We start from the raw sequence: 18,281 nt of genomic DNA, 5'->3' as shown, positions 1-18,281 counted from the left end.
TTTCATTGACTTCTGATCTAATCTTAATAATTCTGGTCTCCAGTTTGGTTTAGGCTTTATTTGCTGTTCTTTCTCCAGCTCCTTTAAGTGTAAAGTTAGCTTGTGTATTTGAGACTTTTCTTCTTTCTTGTGAAAGGTTTGTATTGCTATTTCCTTTCCTCTTAGGACCGCATTTTCTGCATCCCAAAGGTTTTGAACAGTTGTGTTTTCATCGTTTCCATGAATTTTTAAAATTCTTTAATATCCTGGTTGACCCATTCATTCTGTGGTAGGATGTTAACCTCCCAAGTGTTTGACTTCCTTCCAAATTTCCTCTTGTGATTGAGTTCAACTTTCAAAGTATTGTAGTCTGAAAATATGCAGGGAATAATCCCAATCTTTGGTACTGGTTGACACCTGATTTGTGACCCAGTATGTGATCTATTCTGGAGAATGTTCCATGTGCACTTGAGAAGAATGTGTATTTTGTTGCTTTAGAGTGGAATGCTCTGTATATCTGTGAAGTCCATCTGGTCCAGTGTGTCAAAACCCTTGTTTCCTTGTTGATCTTCTGCTTAGATGATCTGTCCATTGCTGTGAATGGGGTGTTAAAGTCCCCTATGATTATCGTATTATTATCAATGTGTTTCTTTAATTTTATTATTAATTGGTTTGTATAATTGGCTGCTCTCAAGTTAGGATCATAGATATTTCTAATTGTTAGATCTCCTTGTTGGGTAGACCCTTTAACTATGATATAGTGTCCCTCTTTATCCCTTACTACAGTCTTTGACTTAAATTCTAATTTGTCTTGATAAAAGGACTGCTACACCAGCTTTCTTTTGATACCCTTAGCATGATAAATGGTTCTCCACTGCCTTATTTTCAATCTGCAGGTGTCATGGGTCTAAAATAAGTCTCTTGTAGGCAGCATATAGATGAGTCTTTTTTTTTTTAATTCATTCTGATACTCTGTGTCTTTTGATTGATTTAGTCCATTTACACTTAGAGTGGTTATTGAGAGAGATGAACTTAGAGCCATTGTGTGACCTGTAGAGTTGGTGTTTCTGTCAATGTTATGTGTCCTTTCTAGTCTTTGTTGCTTCTGGTTTTTTCTCCACTCAGAAAGTCCCCCTTAAAATTTTTTGCAGGGGTGGGTTAGTGGTCACAGACTTCTTTAGTTTTTGGCTGTCTGGAAATCTCTCTCTCTTCCTATTCTGAATGACAGCCTTGCTGGGTAAAGAATTCTTGGCTGCATATTTGTCCTATTCAGCATGTTGAATATATCCTTCCACTCCTTTCTGGCCTTCCAGTTCTCTGGACAGATCCACTGTGAACCTGAGCTGTCTTCCCTTGTAGGTTAAGGACCTTTTTTCTCTTACTTTAAGGATTTTCTTGTCTGTAGTTTGCGAATTTAACTATTATATGCTTTGGTGATGGCCAGCTTTTGAATTTAATGGGAGTTCTCTGTGCTTCTTGGATTTTGATGTCTCTGTCCTTCCCTAGATTAGGGAAGTTTTCAGCTGTGATTTGTTCAAATGAGCCTTCTGACTCTTTACTCGTTCCTTGTCTTCTGGGACTCCTATGATACACATGTTAATAAGTTTTACTAAGTCACTGAATTCTGTAAGTCTGCCTTCATGGTCCATTACCTTTCTTTCCCTCTTCTTTTCAGCTTATTTTCCATAATAACATCTTCTGTATCACTGATTGCTCCTCTGGTTCATCCTTCCTTTTTATGACCTGCATATGTGTTTGCATCTCTGTTAGAGCATTTTAAATTTTGGCCTGACTAGATTTTAGTTCTTTTGTCTCTGTATTTAAGGGATTCTCTGTTTTCTTCTTTGCATTCTTCAGGCCCAGCTTGTATCCTTATAATCATTGTTTTAAATTCTTGTTCAGACATCTTACTTATATTTATGTTGATTAAATCCCTGGCTGTGAGTTCTACCTCGTGTTCTTCCTTTTGGGGTTATTGTCATTTATTTCAGAAAAAAAATGAAGAAAGAGAAAAAAGAAGAAGAAAAACACAAAGCAAAAAAAAAAAAAAAAAGAAAGGAAAAAAACAAAAACAAAAACAAAAAAAGCAAAAGAAAATAACTAGATCCTCGGTCTGTTTTGTTTTGCTTGTTAAAAGAATCTAGAATCCAGAAGAAAAAAATAAAATGAAATCAAAGTATGCAAATATATACACACACAAATGCGCACACACACATATGGAGTATACAAATAATAATAAAAGGACTTGGAAAATAGGAAAAAATGAAAAAATAAAGAATAGAAGTAAAAAGGAAGCTCGATTCTGTTTCCGTTAGAGCTGAAGCTTTGCCGCACTCTCTGATCAATAAACTTGGTGAGACCTGGCTGTTTGTTCTAGTCCTCTGGGGGAGGGACCTGCTGTGCTGGTTCTCAGGCCATCTTGTTTCCGTGGAAATGCCTCTCCAGGATGCTGGGTGGGCAGGTCTCGGTGTACCAGGCTCCAGCCTCCACCATGTGTCCCTGTTTTGCTCCCTGAAGGCTTTTGGCACTCATGGGCCGGATGAAAATGGCTGCACCCTGCCCTCTAGCCTGGGAGCTAAAACTTCATGCTCTTCAGTGAACTTCTACAGAAGAGGAATCAAGTGACCTATTTGTGACCCTGGTTTCCATCTGAATCCTGCACTCACCCTGCCCATGTTCAAGCCTTTTTATCTCTGGCATGTGACTGAGTTTCAAAGGTCTGAATTTCAAAACAAAACAAAACAAATCCAAATTTTAGGGACTCCTGTGCTGTGGACCTGTGCTGTTCCTGGGCAGATTGGGGTTGTGGGGAGGTGTTAAAATTATGAAAGGTTGGATTTGAAAGGTTTTTCTATATAGTATTAATTTGAAAGATACATTTGTTTTGGTTTTGTACTGCCTTCATATTTAAAGCTTGTACTTTGTTCCTTTGCTTTCCAATTTGTGTATTGCTAGAAGGTAAGAGGCAAGAAAGGAGGACTGTTTTGGTTATGGTAACTTGTAAACTTTTATCTCCCTAGCACCTAGAATAGTCTAGCCCATCACTGGTGTTGGGATTCTAGGGAGCTCACTTAATAACATCATTTTTCCAGATTGTAGCTCTGAAAGGGAAGGAAAGACAGGTGAATGGGTATAGATATCAGTCATTTCATTGGCAGATTTGTTGGAGAACGTGATTTTGGTATGGAGAAAATAAATGTATTCAGAACTAAGCAGTTATGTCCAAATAATGCAGAAAGGGTTGGGAAATCTTAATGTTTAGCAGTGCTCTAAAAATATTTAGTGTGTGTCCCTTTTTTTCTCTTTGGCACAGTCTCCGTGCCACTAAATTATTGCTGATTGATCTGTGTATTATACTTACAAATCTTCTCTAAATCCATCTCGTGGGAGTTGAGGAAGAGTTCACTTGGTTATAAGATTAAGGGTCACAGTTGGTTTCCCCAAAGATTTTGTAGGCCTTCTTCATGGTCACATTTTGTTCACTGAATATCATCTCATATCTCACTTGAGTTTTTACAATGATCCTCAAATCATTCATGTTTGAATTATAGACTCTTGGGGCACTTTTATTTTGTATTGCTTTATATGTGATTTTCCAAACTGCATTTCCACAAACTCACAAATTCTTTGTATGCTTTAATATTTTGTTGAATTTATGAAATTATTTTTTGTCATATCATTTCCTTTGTGGTCTTTACCAGTAACATAGATTGCATAGGTTGCGGGTGGGCTTGTCTTTCACAGCTTTGAATGATTTTCACTTAATCCTTTTCTCTTTTGCTCATTTTAAGCCTGTCAGCAACATTAATGAGTGGTTTTGCAGCAGGGTCTCTCTTTCTTTTTTGTACCTCCCAGTGTATTCTCTTTTAAATGGTTTTTATTTTATTTTTGGAAGTTTGGGAGCTTTGCCAAGTCATTTTTCCTTCTTCCTTGTAATCTCTTTCATCCTTATAATTCTGCTTTGAAGTCCTATTTTTATTTATTTATTTATTTGACACATACACACACAGAGAGGGAGGGAGGGAGAGCAGCAGGCAGAGGGCGAAGGAAAAGGAGGCTCTCTACTGAGCAGGGAGCCCGACTCGGGGCTTGATCCCAGGATTCTGGGATCATGACCTAGCTGAAGGCAGATGTTTAATGGACTGAGCCACCCAGGCTTTCCTATTTTTAAGGTTTTTAATAGTTTGTTACTTATCCATTACTAAAATTATTGGATAATTCTTAAATGTTTTGCTCCAAGGCAAAGGATTCTTTGACTATTAATATTCATTCATTTTCTCTTTCCTTCCTCTTCCTTTTTTAATAGTTAACTGTGTTAGTTATTTTTTCCATGCCATTTTCATTGAGTTGAACTCTCCTTAAACCCTATGAATTCATGATTGTAGTTTGCAGAGAAATACATGTTAGGACCTCTTCCTGGCTCAAAATGATGACTGTTTAACACAGGACATTTCAAAAGTTTGTGCGATCTAGCTGCCATTTTCCATAATCTAAGAAATAATCAGCTACCGAGAAGCTGCTTTTTTATTTACGGTTTTCATCCACTCATGACCTTTGATGTGTACCACTTGGAAACATGGACAAAACACAGTGATACCTAGGTAAAGTCTTCCTTCCCACTCATAGGACTTTCCTGTTTCGTGTGTATAGGGATTCCCTACATATCCCTATATTTTCTTTGAAGAAAAATTCTAAACGTAGAAATTCTAAATGTAAATTCTAAATGTAGAAAAATTTCTAAAATGTAGAAAAATTCTAAATGTAGAATTTCTAAATTGAAATTTACATTTCAATCTAAATTTGCCTTGAAGGCAAAACCTAACATAATCCCCTGACCAGTGTGATACCGGCTTCTCTAGATTTTCCCTCTCTCCCCTTGGATTCTCCCGTATGTTCTGGATAACTCAGTTGGTAAACCATATTTTATAGAGTATATTTTAGGCATTGTTGAGTGTCCTGGATGTTGGTACCTTTCCCCGGTTGCCAGATCCTCGCATTAATATATGGTTTCTCTTTCAGATCTGAATCAAAGCCCTGTCTTCTCCACTGGGTGACTGAGAGGAAAATAAGAGGATCCGGTGCCCAGAATCCTGCTTTCACCTCTCCAGACATTTAAACAATTATCCCGTTCTCAGACCCTTCAGCTCACCCAAGAAGTCAAAAGATTCAATTTCTTCATCACAGTACATGCATACAGCCAGCAGAGAGCAAAGTTTGGTTATCACCTTGGCACTGCTTAGCTCTGTGATGCTGAAGACATTCTCATTTCTGTGCATTACAGAAGAGAGTCAGATTTCCAGGTATGGACCAGTGTCCAGGGGAGGGGTGTTGTCACTCTTCGGAAGGGCTAGTACCTCAAAGCTCAGGGAAAAGGCAGGTGTCGGAGGGGTATGGAGCCATAGGGCCCAGTCCAAGTGCCCTAAAAGGGAAGATACTGAGGGCACAGTTGGAACAGGGTATTCATGCATTTTCTGGCCTTGTAGCCATGGAGGAGGACAGCAAGGGGCCAGGTGTGAAACTGTGGGTGCTCTCATCAGCTTTGGAGATGAATGTCGGTTTTCTTCCTCTGCAGAGTTTGTAAGCTTTGGAAGATGCTAGTTGAGCATTCTGCACTATGGAGACATGTACCTGACACCTTACAGGGTATGTATGTATGTATGGACTCTTATTTGCGAAAATGCTTGAGGGTATCTGCTTTATATGGATGGCAGTTCTTACACAGAACCCATGCTGGCCTCCTCAGAGGGTTTATATATGGTGGCTCGTTGGAGCTTTGATACTGTTCAAGAGCCCTGAACATTAATCATTCCGCTGTCTGATTCAAGTTGAAGTCAGTAGATTGTAGTCCTTTGAGCATGATAATGTTTGGTTACTGCAGGTAAGACTTCTCTCCTGGCGATACATGGGACCAGGGTTCTTGTCACTGAGTGTGGGATGCTACACAGTGTGGGAGCTGAGGCATAAATCTGAAATCATTCCAGCTTTGATGAAAGGAGATTGGGAAGAGGTGCCCCCACCTGACTAAACTATAGTTGCATGTTGCACACTTGAGGAAACTCCCAGTCACCCAAACTCCCCCAATTCCTGACAAATCTGGAGCTGCACAGCTCTAAAATTTCAAAGTCATGGATCTTCGAGGAAAATGACTGCTCTTCTTCCAACACAACTGTGGCTTGGAAGCTGTTCCTGCCTTCAGTGACAGGCAGGTGGTGACCTTGTCCCGGCTGAAGGCTCTGTAGTTCCTGGAAGTGGTGGACATTTCCTTAAGTGTCAGATATGGGGCTTATGATGGACCCTCTGTGAAGTTGATAGATTCCAGAACCTAAAACTGGTGAACTCCTTCTCAGCAGATGAGTTCCTACAGGCAGTAGTCCAGCATCTTCAGAAGTTTTAGAAACTCAGTATGAGAGTGAACGGTCTCACTACCCAAGTATTGTCTCAACTAGAAAGGATGGATTCACTGCCGCCATTTGAGCCAAGTTCTCCAATGCTGACGATGTCCCTGCTACCCCTCACATCTTCTCTGTTTGCCTAAGATGCCCAGACCCCAAACCCTCAAGTTCCTGGAAGTCCATACCCCATGTCAGGAGAGAGAATGCCAAGGCTCTTCTGTAGAAAGTTCTGCTCCATTCTCTGGTCCCCTTTAATCCCGCCCAAGCTCATCTATTGAAGGGTGGACGTGAAGCCACGAAATGGCTCAGTCCCACTTCTCACCGCCCTTACTTACACACCCAGCATCCTTTTTTATCCTTTCCCTTCCTGCCAAATCGTTTATCCTCTGGAGTTGCTATTTTTCAGAGGCATTTGAAACCATGAGAAGACATAACTCATCATAAACTGTGGTCAGGGAACAGGTTTTTGAACCAGATAAATATGAGCCAATTAATGATATGCTCTCTGGGTTCTGTCAGGTCACGTGAATTCTGTCCAGACTGGTTTCCTGAGAGGGAAGGTGAAGATGATAAAGGGTTTTCTGAGTAAATGGCAAGACCATAAGTGAATACCTGTCACCTAATATGTGGTCAATATTGATGGCGTATTGGGGCAGATGGCTTCTTCGCCTGTGAGTCATCCACAGACTTCGTGCAGAGCGGGGTTGGAAGATGTGAGCGAGTTCAAGAGAGCCTTTAGGCTTACAGTCTGGGAATGGACACCTCTGCTGGAATGGGAGTTCTGGGCTAGGGACCACAGTGCTAACTTTTGCAGAAATGTGAAATACTTTTTAAACAAATGTGTTTGTTTTAGAAATCATAAAGCATGTTATTTTTAAGGTAATGTTCTCAATTTTAAGTCAGATATACAGGATTCCGTATGAATACTAAATGATGGAGGAAATTAGTGTTCTCTCAAGATAATGCTAATGGAGGCAAGAGTCCACATTCTGTGGTCCTGCTGGAAAGGGAAACATACAGGTCAGTGGCTTCTGGCAGTCTTGCAGTAGTTAACTGACTCTCTGAAACAAGTCTTGATTTATATCATTTGCTGATTTCCTTGTATACTGACAAAACTCAAGCTAACAAGGGCGTACCATCCAATTTACAAAACCCCTGAATATTTTATAAGCAACTCTTGGGAACCAGTGCATGCCAAGTCAAGCATAACTACCAGAGGGATTGAAGGAACATATTAAAAAATTAGTAACTCTCCTTTGTTGCTCCAGGATAGGAGTATAATGGTAGAACTGAGAAAGAACTGGGATGTTTTGTCTTACCTTTTAAGGAAGCCAGTTAGGGTAGCTCCTCCTACCTCTGCCTCGGTGACCTCTTGAGTGGACCCCACTTCTTATAGTTGGGAGGAATAGAGTCCAGAAACAGGAGCCTGTGCCTTCCGAAACCAGCTGTCACAGCTGTTCCATTTGCTTGAGAAGGGATGAACTACAAGGGTCTTCTCTGCTGCCCAAGGTAGATCTCAGCGATGGTGAATGAAGTTCCATGATTCTGCACAATCAGGACCTGGGGGAAAACCCTGGTTGTGGATGACTTTCTTGCGTCAGTATTAGCGTCATGCCTCTTTACTTAGGTGGCTCTAGCATTGATTCATTCTTGATGGAATTCTGCGATGCTGCCACGGCAGATCTCCACAGTTTAAGTGGTCCGGCCTCTTCAAGCCTTACATGTTTCTCTAAGTTATTTTCCCCCTTAGCCACTAGGTATGGATCATGTAGGCTTCTTTGGACGTATTCTACGTTCCACAGCTTAATGACTGGAAATTTCCCTGATGCATAATGAAGGTGCTTGAGAACGGGTGGACAGTAGTCCAAATCAGACTTTAAGTAGAAGTGAACGCTATGGTCAGTTTAAATTCAGCAAAGGAGAAGTTACTGGATGGCTGATCTAAGGAAGAATGATGCAGCTGTTTCTTTTCTTAATTACAAGTTATTTGTCTGAACAATAGGAAGAAAATATCCTAAACCCGGACAGTGCCATTACCTAGCTCAAACAAACAAAAGGTGGGCTCTAGTCCCATACCAGTATACACTCCAGACTCCAGGACTGTGAAAAGGAGGACCTGTCAGAGGGAAATGTAATACAAGTCCCAAATATGAAAACAGCTTACCTGGACACTTGAGCACCTCACAGCCTTTTCCAGTGCCGGCTTGGAAGCAGTGGCCTGGAAGTGAGGAACTGAATGGACAGTTGACATTTCTTGGATAGTTGGCTTCTCTCTGCCTCCTTTTACTGCATCTGGGCAGTAAGAATAACATGAAGCCCTCACTCATTTCAGTCTAAAGCTGCTGATTCTGTGGGACTCCCCAAGGAAGACTTTCACCACCAGTTTTGACTGTGACGGGCCTGACATGTGCTTTACGGAACGTGGGCCACAGTTCTTCATAATAATGGAAGTCATAACACGTTACTATTTTGTGAGGCTGACTGGGCACATTTAGAGTTCGCAGAATTTTACCTGGTGTCCATTAAACCTCCAGTTAAGATTTATTGATAAGTTTCCCAAGGCATCAAATAAAGGTCAGTTGCTCAGAAATTTTATTTAGTAAAGTATACATAGATTGATGAGAAATATAATAATTGATCTAGCAACCCAACAGATTGATCCAAGTGACTTGAATTACCTGGAATATGTAAGGGCAGTTGATCTTCTTAATACAATAGATCTTTTGGAACTCTGAAGGCATTACTACAGCAGTAATACTGGCACAGTAACATTTATTTATTGAATATAAGATAATAGCAAGAACAGAATTTGCATCTACCTAACTTGACCAAGGAAATTTCTTTTCATAGAAATAACAGCCATGGGGTGCCTGGGTGGCTCAGTCAGTTAAGCATCTGTTTTCAGCTCAGGTCATGATCCCAGGGTCCTGGGATTGAGTCCCGCATCGGGCTCCCTGCTCAGTGGGGAGCCTGCTTCTCCCTCTGCCTCGGCTGCTGCCACTCCCCCCTGCTTGTGCTCTGTCAAATAAAATCTTAAAAAAAAAAAAAAGCCACAAAAGAACAGTATAACATACTAATTTGTATGTTGTTGCTTTTTTTTTTAAAGATTTTATTTATTATTTGACAGAGACACAGTGAGAGAGGGGACACAAGCAGGGGGGTGGGAGAGGGAGAAGCAGGCTCCCGCCGAGCAGGGAGCCCGGTATGGAGCTTGACTGAGCCACCCAGGCGCCCCCTAATTTGTGTTTTTAAAAACAGTTTTACTAAAACCAGATTTAAAAGTTATACTTGTATTGAGCTCTCTAGAGAATGTTCAAGCATTTATATTTACTTGTCTGTAGAAAATGCTTTCTGGATGATAAGTCGTCCCTGTGTAATAGTAAATCCTTACTTAAATATTTCTCAATCTAAAAAAACAAAGCCCAAGAATTTCCATGGTAAAGCATTCAGGAGAATTTGCTCATGTTTATCCAGCATTCCCTCCCAGGTGGCACTGCGTCATCATATGTACAAGGCAGCCCCACAGAATATGGGGATAGATTCTCCAGTTATACTGTAGTGTGAAGGGGACCGTCTGTGCACATGGGCCGCAGAGACTTCATCGGCCTGTGCGGTAGTGAGATACCCCACCAGTCTCCCAACCACTTTCTGAGGATCACTTGATTGACAGCAGCTCTAAGACGGCTCTGTAGATCCTAGGAAGACCTCTGACCTAAGTCCATTCAGGTATTTCCTGTACTTAAACCAGTTTGCAAACTAAACCCAATTCCATTGAATTGGAGGAGGGAAAAAAACAAAATGAAACAAGAAAACCCTCACAAATTCTCAGAAGAGGACTTGTCACTAGCTCAGAAGCAGGCTAGTCTAGATAGCAAGACCCTGGATCCTGGGCCTGCACTCTGGAGGCCCTCATTGTTAAACTGTTGTAGTATAGAAAGTTGTAGTATAGAAAGTAGTTGCATCACTTTGTGTTTCAGTTAGAAGATTAAAATTCGCCTCTGGTAGAAGGCTGAGCAAGAATAGTGCCACCAGAGCACGAAGGTTTGGCCCTACATTTGATGGATCTAAAACAGAGGACTTTGTTTCAATGGTAAATTACTCTTACACTGCTTTTTTACATTCATCGAATCTCTGTATCCCATACAGTGTAAAGAGACTCTGGTACGTTGCTGAGCCCGAGACAGGTGTTATCCTTGCTCCCCTAAGTTCACACAGTCCAGAGGAGGAGACAGTCAAACTAGCTGTGTAGGGAAGTGTCCTGCGTGCCCTGCTAGGAAAACGGGGAGGTTTGGCCACCAACATTAGACTAAATGTTCAGGGAAAAGGATCATACCCTTCAAAGGAGGTATGATATGTAAGCAGCTTCTTATAGAGTAAGGAAGTTAAGACTGCCACATTGGGGATGGGAGAGCCGTTCTAGTAAAAGGGCTGTTCGTGGGTGAGACAGTGAGCTGGCACGTGGTGAGGGGGCACGTGGCCCATGAATGAGGCAAGCCCATGAGCCAGATGATTTCCGTGCAACCAAGGATGAGTGAGTGGCTCTGAGGAGGTGAATCTGGCCATGTCAGATTAGGGACCTGAGCCCATATTAAGAATTTGTCTCTAGCTTATTAGCCACTTCCTCACACTTTTCAGGGTTCCACTCCACACTCCACAGCACCATCCCTGGTGTACTTGCCAAAATGCAGACTCCTCATGTCCATCCTACTACATGGAAAGGAAGGACTGCTAGGTCATCTTTCGCATGTCCACATTCTCCAGGGGATTCTCACCCTGTGAGGATTGTGATTGTGATTGGTGTGAGTCAGGGGCCCCATAAGTTCATGTTAGGCTGCTGTCATCCTCACTATTGCACTGTGGCTACTTTATTTGTTTAATTGTGCCCAAAAGATCGTACCATGGAATTGTCAGCACTTTTAGTGTAGAATATAAGGTAAATTTTGTTTTGTTTTTATGCTGTTTCCTGTGTGTAAACAGTTCACTGTTACTTACTGGCTTATGGTTTTTTTTTTGTTTTTTTTTTTAAGATTTTATTTATTTATCTGACAGAGAGATCACAAGTAGGCAGAGAGGCAGGCAGAGAGAGAGGGGAAGGCAGGCTCTCGTCAGGAGAGCCCGACACGGGGCTCGATCCGAGGACCCTGGGATCATGACCTGAGCTGAAGGCAGCGGCCCAACCCACTGAGCCACCCAGGCGCCCCATGGCTTATATTTCTACAGAAGATCCATCTATCCAAGACTATGAAAGACAAACATACATGTAAGACAACAGATGTAAAAACATGAGCTGTGGAGAGTGGGTCACAGATGTAGCGCAAAGTCTCTGAGCCCTTGTACTTAGCTGGGTTTGCCTGTATTGCCCCAGACATAATTACAGCAGTGACTCATGTGCAGACTATACTCAGACTAGAGCCTTGGCCCTCTGGAGCATGTGGCCTCGGGAGCACCTGGTTCGACACTCTTTTGGCCTTAGTGCACCAGCATTTGATGGTGGTGGCAGTGATAATGGTAACAAGGATGCCAGTGACAACTTTTTCTAAATCAAATGCTTATATTTAAAATGTATACTGAATGATTTCTCTTCAAAAACAATTTGTTCTTTTATATCTCAATATATGTTAAGATACATATACTCAATATATGTTAAGATACATCCTAATTCTTTGAAACTTTTCTTTTCAAAAACAAAGCACATCCTATTTATAGAAAAACCAGTAATGAAGCTATATAATTTATTCTAGGAAGCCCTAATATTTTGAAGCTTAGGGTATTACAGTTCTTAGGCATGAGTCAGAGAAATCTGATGGAGACCTATGCTGAATTCTTTTTCTATTTCTTGGTAGTAAAATGTCACACTCTAGATACCTGCATGTATTTTAAGTGTAAGTATTTCTGTTATTTGGAGTCACCATAGTGCTCACAGTCAGAGTTGTCAGATTACAAGGCCTCCTAAAAATAAAGAGCAGGTGGGGCGCCTGGGAGGCTCAGTGGGTTAAGCCGCTGCCTTCCGCCCAGGTCATGATCTCAGGGTCCTGGGATCGAGCCCCGCATCAGGCTCTCTGCTCAGCGAGGAGCCTGCTCCCTCCTCTCTCTCTCTCTCTCTGTCAAATAAATAAACAGATAAATAGACAGACAGCTGGAGGGGTACCTGGATGGCTCACTCAGTTAAGCAACTGACTCTTGGTTTCAGCTCAGGTTATGAGATCAAGCCATGCCTTTGGCTCTGTGCATATAATGGGATCCCCTTGGGACTCCCTCCCTTTGCCCTTGCCCCTTGCTCATGCATGCTCTGTCTCGAAAATAAATAAAATCTAAATAAATAAAGAGCAGGATAGAGCTCTTGGCTTTAGCTTTTTTCCATTGTTTCCCAAAACTACCAAAGTCCACCAAATGGTGAGGCCTCTGGGAAAAGAGATGAAGGTTGCTTTTGAGATCTTTAGAAGGATGAAGAATTAAAGAATAAAATCTATTGGTGAAACAGACAGCTAGATCAATGAAACACAATAGGGAGCCGAGAAGTATACCCACACAAATACCGTAAACTGATACTTGACAAAGGGACAAAAATAATACAATGAAAGTATTATCAACAGTGAGGAAGCAGGTAACAACTGGAAATCAATACACAAAACAAAACTGAATCTAAACACAGACCTTAATACTCTTAAAAATTTAACTCAAAACACATAACAGATCTAAACTATCAAACTCCTAGAAGAGGGACACCTGGGTGGCTCAGTTGGTTAAGCGGCTGCCTTCGGCTCAGGTCATGATCCCGGTGTCCTGCGATTGAGTCCCACATCGGGCTCCTTGCTCCGCAGGGAGCCTGCTTCTCCCTCTGCCACTCTGTCTGCCTGTGCTCTCTCTCTCTGACAAATAAATAAATAAAATCTTAAAAAAAAAAAAAAACCACTCCTAGAAGAAAACACAGGAAAAAATCAAGGTGACCTTAAGTTTGGCAATGACTTTTTAACTATAACCTCAAAGGCAAGATCCATGGAAGAAGTAACTGATAAGTGAACTGGATTAAAATCCAAGACTTCTGCTTTGTGAAAAATGCTGTCAAAAAAGTGAGAAGACAAGCCACAAGCTGGGAGAAAATATTTGCAAAACAGATATCTGATAAAGGACTTATATAAAATATTTTAAAAATCAATAAGAAAATTATCAACTCCATTAAAAAATGGGCAAAAGATCTGAACCTTACCAAAGAAGATACAGATAGAAAACAAGCCCTTGAAATATGCTCACCGTCATGTCGTCAATGAAATGCACAAAAAAAAAAAAAACCCAAAAAACAAACAAAAAACCACTGTGCCATTAGAATGGGGAAAATTCAAAATACTGAGACCACCAAATGCTGGTATGGATGCAGAGCACCAGGAACTCTAATTCATTGCTGGTAGGAATGCAAACTGGTGCAGCCACTTCGGAAGATAGTTGGGAAGCTTTTTATAAAATTAAACTTATTACCACGTGATCCAGCAGTCATGCTTCTTTCTCGCTGTTTATCTAAATGAGTTGGAATACATATGTCCACACAGAAACTTCCACATGAATGCAGCTTTATTCATAATTGCCAAAACGTGGAAGCAACCCAAATGTCCTTCAGTGGGTGATGAATTAATAAACCTGGTATATCTAAATGCTAGAATATTATTCAGTGGTAAATAAACCTGGTATATCTAAATGCTAGAATATTATTCAGTGGTAAAAAAGAATATTATTCAGTGGTATATCTAAATGCTAGAATATTATTCAGTGGTAAAAAAAATATTATTCACTTCCTATCAAGCCAGTGAAAACACATGGAGGAGCCTTAAATGCCTGTTACTAAGTAAAAGAAGCTAGTCTGAAAAGTACATACTGTGTGATCCCAACTATGACATTCTAGAAAAGTGAAACTAGAAGACGGTAAAACATTCAGTGGTGGCCAGGGGTTGAGGTGGTGGGCAGGGATGAAGAGGCAGAGCACAGCATTTTTAGAGCAGTGAAAATACTCTGAGGATACTGTAAAGGTGCATATATGTCATCATACATTTTTCAAACCACCAGAAGATAGAGCACCAAGAGTGAACAGTACTGTAAACAAGGACTTGAGGTGACAATGATGTATCAGTGTAGGTTCATCAGTTCTAACAAATGTACCAGTCTGGAGTAGGATATGGATTGGGGGGGAGGCTGTTCTTTTGTGGGGATAGGAGGTGTATAGGAACTGTCTATATTTTCTGCTCGGTTTGTGATGAACATAAAACAACTCTAAAAAATATCATTAGACAAAAAGGGTATCATCTGTTTTCCCTAATTGCATCTATAGGATTTACCTAATTAGAAAAGATTTTGTTAGAAAGGCTTGGCTTAATTAGGTTTATATTGACTGGCATTCAGACTGACCAGGGTGTATCCTTTGATTTATGTCACTGATGAGGTTATCAACTGCTTATAAAGATAGATCACCATCAAAAGGGTGATTTATGTAGAGAAAGAAACTCTGAGGTCCTTTGTGTGGTAGCTACACATCAAAGAGTTGGCTTCATTCGCTTTTCCATCTGTTTGGGTTTGGGTAAGTACTGGATAGAATTTTTAAGAGGAAAGACAGACTCCTTTATTTCAGGGAGGAATTTATAATCAGGAAGTGATGGTTTATCTGACTGCAGGCACTTGGGGGCAGGTTTCTTATGGACATGGAATTTCTCTTAAAATTCAGATGTAGTGGTCACAGGGAAACTTGCCTAATTCTACCATTCGTAGGTAGATTTTTCTGCATTTAGGTCTTTAGAGGACAGCATAAATAAAAATAAATCTATAACAAATTACATGTGTGACCTGAAAAAATAGTAGTTCTATTTACGTCAAGGCAGAGGGCAAGGGAAACACTTACTTTGGTTGGAATTTAATGAAAATATCTGTGTAATGGAGATTTGAACTGAAACTGGAGTGGAAAGAGTATGGGGTAGGAAGTTTGTGGATGGGATTGGAAACAAAGAATGATAGTAGTGCCCAGGCTAGAAATAGTACTGGTGTGTTTGTTGGTTTGGTAAAGGCATTTAAAATGTCAGTACTCAGATGGAGCCAGCCACTAACTAAGATTCAGACAAAGGAGTAATTCCTATATTTGGTGGGCTAGAGTTATTGTCCCGAGAAGTACTTCATTTTAGGTGTAACTTTGCAAGCAGAGATGATCTCTCAGAAAAGGGAATCCAGATAAGAAATTGGTCACTTTCAATTTAGAGACAACAGTAGAAAAATGGGAACAACTGAAGAAATGTGCCTGCCAGGACATGGTATAAAAGAACAGGCACTCACATTAAGTCTTGAGACGTTCCAGTAGGGCTGAGGAATTCTTCACAGAGGACGTGGGAGAAGGACTGATTATAGAGGGGAAGAAGTTCTGAAAATGAGGTCAAGGTTTAACTCCTCTGTTTCCAGGTAAGGATTTATTGGAGAGACAGAGACAATCAGTGATGTTAATACGTATTTATAAAATAATCAGTGGTGGCCTTTTAAGTTAAAGGGAGAGAAGGATGTGAGCTGAAGGACAACACTTCCAGTTTGATTCTGAAGGGAGGACAGAAGGGCAGCAACTGGAGAGAGAATAGGTTCAGAGGACATTTTTGCTTTAAGTTATGAGATACAATGAATTTAAATGATGGGGGGATTGATTGTGGAGAGATGGACAGGTTTTTGGGAAAGGAAATTTAATTTATAAACAGGAATACAGTTCTCAACAAAACAGGAGAAAAAGGAATTCATTTGGAGACATTGGACCTAGAGGTAGCACGACTTCTATTTAATGGGAGAAAAAGAGTCAGCAATGGATATGAATGTAGGAATATTTGTAGATATTATGATGAAAAACTGAGTTAGTGTGTCACCTTAGATAATTCATCTCTCTTATAGACTGATTTTGTATTCCCAAAAGTCAAATGTTGAAGTCCCGACCCTCAGTGTGTATTTGGAGATTGGGCCTTAAAATTTGTCAATTAAGGTACAATGAGGGCATTAGGGTCGGCCCTAATCTAGTTTGACTAGTGTCTTTGCAAGAAGAGGGAATTATGTCACAGACATGTGCAGAGGGATGGCCATGTGGAGACAGAAGATGGCTGGCTGTGAGCTAAGTTGGGTGGGGATGGGAGGGTTAGAAGAAACCAATCCTGGTGACACCAGAATTGTGAGAAAATAATTTTCTATTGTTTAAGCCCCTCAGTGAGTGCTACTCTGTTACAGCAAGCACAGTATGTGTAGTAGGGAATAATCTTGCCTTTTCAAAGGCGAGAATGTGTAGCATCAGCAGGCATGGGGAAGATCTGAAATATTTATGGGAGCATGGAAGAATGACAGAGTTGGCAGACACATTTAAAAGCCCCTAGGAGAAGTAGTTCTGTTTTTAGACAGGGATCAACTTCTTAGCCATGTGTGTCAGCTGCAGTCACAGGAAAGGCGAGTACGTGGAATCACCTGCTGTTGATTGAGATCTTGAAGGGGAAATGTGGATAATAGTGGTTAATAGTGTAGGGAACATAGAAAGTGCTGGTCCTGGTAGGTGCCTGTTGAAATGAGTCGGTGTGGATTCAAGTGGGCAGGAAACATGAAGAGGGGGAAAGCCTGATGTTTGAGAAGTGGCCAGTCCACAGAGGTTCCCATGTACAGAGAACTGAGTGTGGGGTGTAATCTCTGTGAAAAAGTAAGGAGAAGAAATTGTAATGATGGTAGGGCTACTGATTTAAGTTAGAAGTGATGCCATATTCCAGGTAAAACCTAGGTGTGGTGTGTAATCCTTAAGGAATTTTTCATAGGAGACAGAGCAAAATTAAAATATGAGTAGGTCATTTCCTAGCTGTGTAACTTTGTTACATTATTGAAGTTTTTTGAACCTCTTCTGTTCATGTCATTTGTTAAACTGGTAAATAAAATCACCAGGTTTATTGTGAGGGTTAAATAAACGAATACATATAAATATCGAAGTGGGGTCACATTTGATACAAATTTCTTTTTTTTTTTCTTTTTCTGGACCTCAGGTACAAATGGGTGAGTTAATCCTACCTTGTTTATGACACATTATCATAACTTTCCCACGAAATACATCTAATTATTGGTGTCTTAGGGGAGAGTTGACAATTTATACATGCTTTCTCACTGTGTCTCACACATTTGTGTGTATATATGTAAATGTGTGTACATATACATACGTGTGTGTGTAATGAAATGTGGGCATAGTACAGCTACTGAAGATTAACACAGAACAGGATTTCAAGGACTTCAGTTACCACTTTATTAAAATAATCAGAGCAACTAGATTTTCTCCTGAACCACAGGCTTTCTGGATTATCTGGACGACCTTGAAATAAAGGATTTGGACAGTAAATGACAGGAACATTATGACTCATATTCCTCCTTTCTGATGCAGGGCATTTTTAAGGACTAGACTTGCAGAATGAGTGCCACTGATCCCTCCAAATGGAATAAGTCCTTGAATTGATGAACCCTATCATAAAATAGACTTTTTAGGTTTTTTGGCATCCAAGTCCATGGGCAGCAGATCTAAAAGTTAGAGTTGAGGGACAGCAGGAAGGGAGGATGGCTCCAGAAGGCTGCTGTGGATGCTGGGGAACCACTGCTTGGGTATGAGAATAATGAAATCTGAGAAATTCTGTGTTTACCTACAGATGGAGATAAAAATCAGTATGTGGCACGAGTCTAGGATCTCTAAGCTTTGGAATCAGGGAGGAATTAAATAACTCTGGATGCTGTGGGCTCATTAACATATATAACTCAATACTTTCGATGTTCTTACTCATAAAATCTCTGTATTTGTATTTGTATGTGTATGTTTTTTATTAGCACCTGTAGTCCTGGTCTTTTTTTTTTTTTTTGGTCTTCTTTCTTTTGAACATAGGAGAGGAAGCAAGT

General features: G+C 40.6%; 1 protein-coding gene across 1 annotated transcript in view; it reads left to right on the top strand.

Annotated features, from left to right (window-relative positions):
* The window catches only part of LOC308339261 (uncharacterized protein), a 30,579-nt gene that overhangs the window by 6,685 nt on the left and 5,613 nt on the right, over positions 1–18,281 (top strand). The window contains exons 2-3 of the mRNA XM_080797744.1: positions 4,999–5,279; positions 5,552–5,622. The gene's annotated coding sequence lies outside the window, so the exon portion shown is untranslated. The remainder of the gene's footprint in view (positions 1–4,998; positions 5,280–5,551; positions 5,623–18,281) is intronic.

Source organism: Martes martes (genome assembly GCF_963455335.1).
Source record: "Martes martes genome assembly, chromosome: 2".
Classification (NCBI taxonomy): Eukaryota; Metazoa; Chordata; class Mammalia; order Carnivora; family Mustelidae; genus Martes; species Martes martes.
This window is presented reverse-complemented; position numbering and strand designations above follow the sequence as displayed.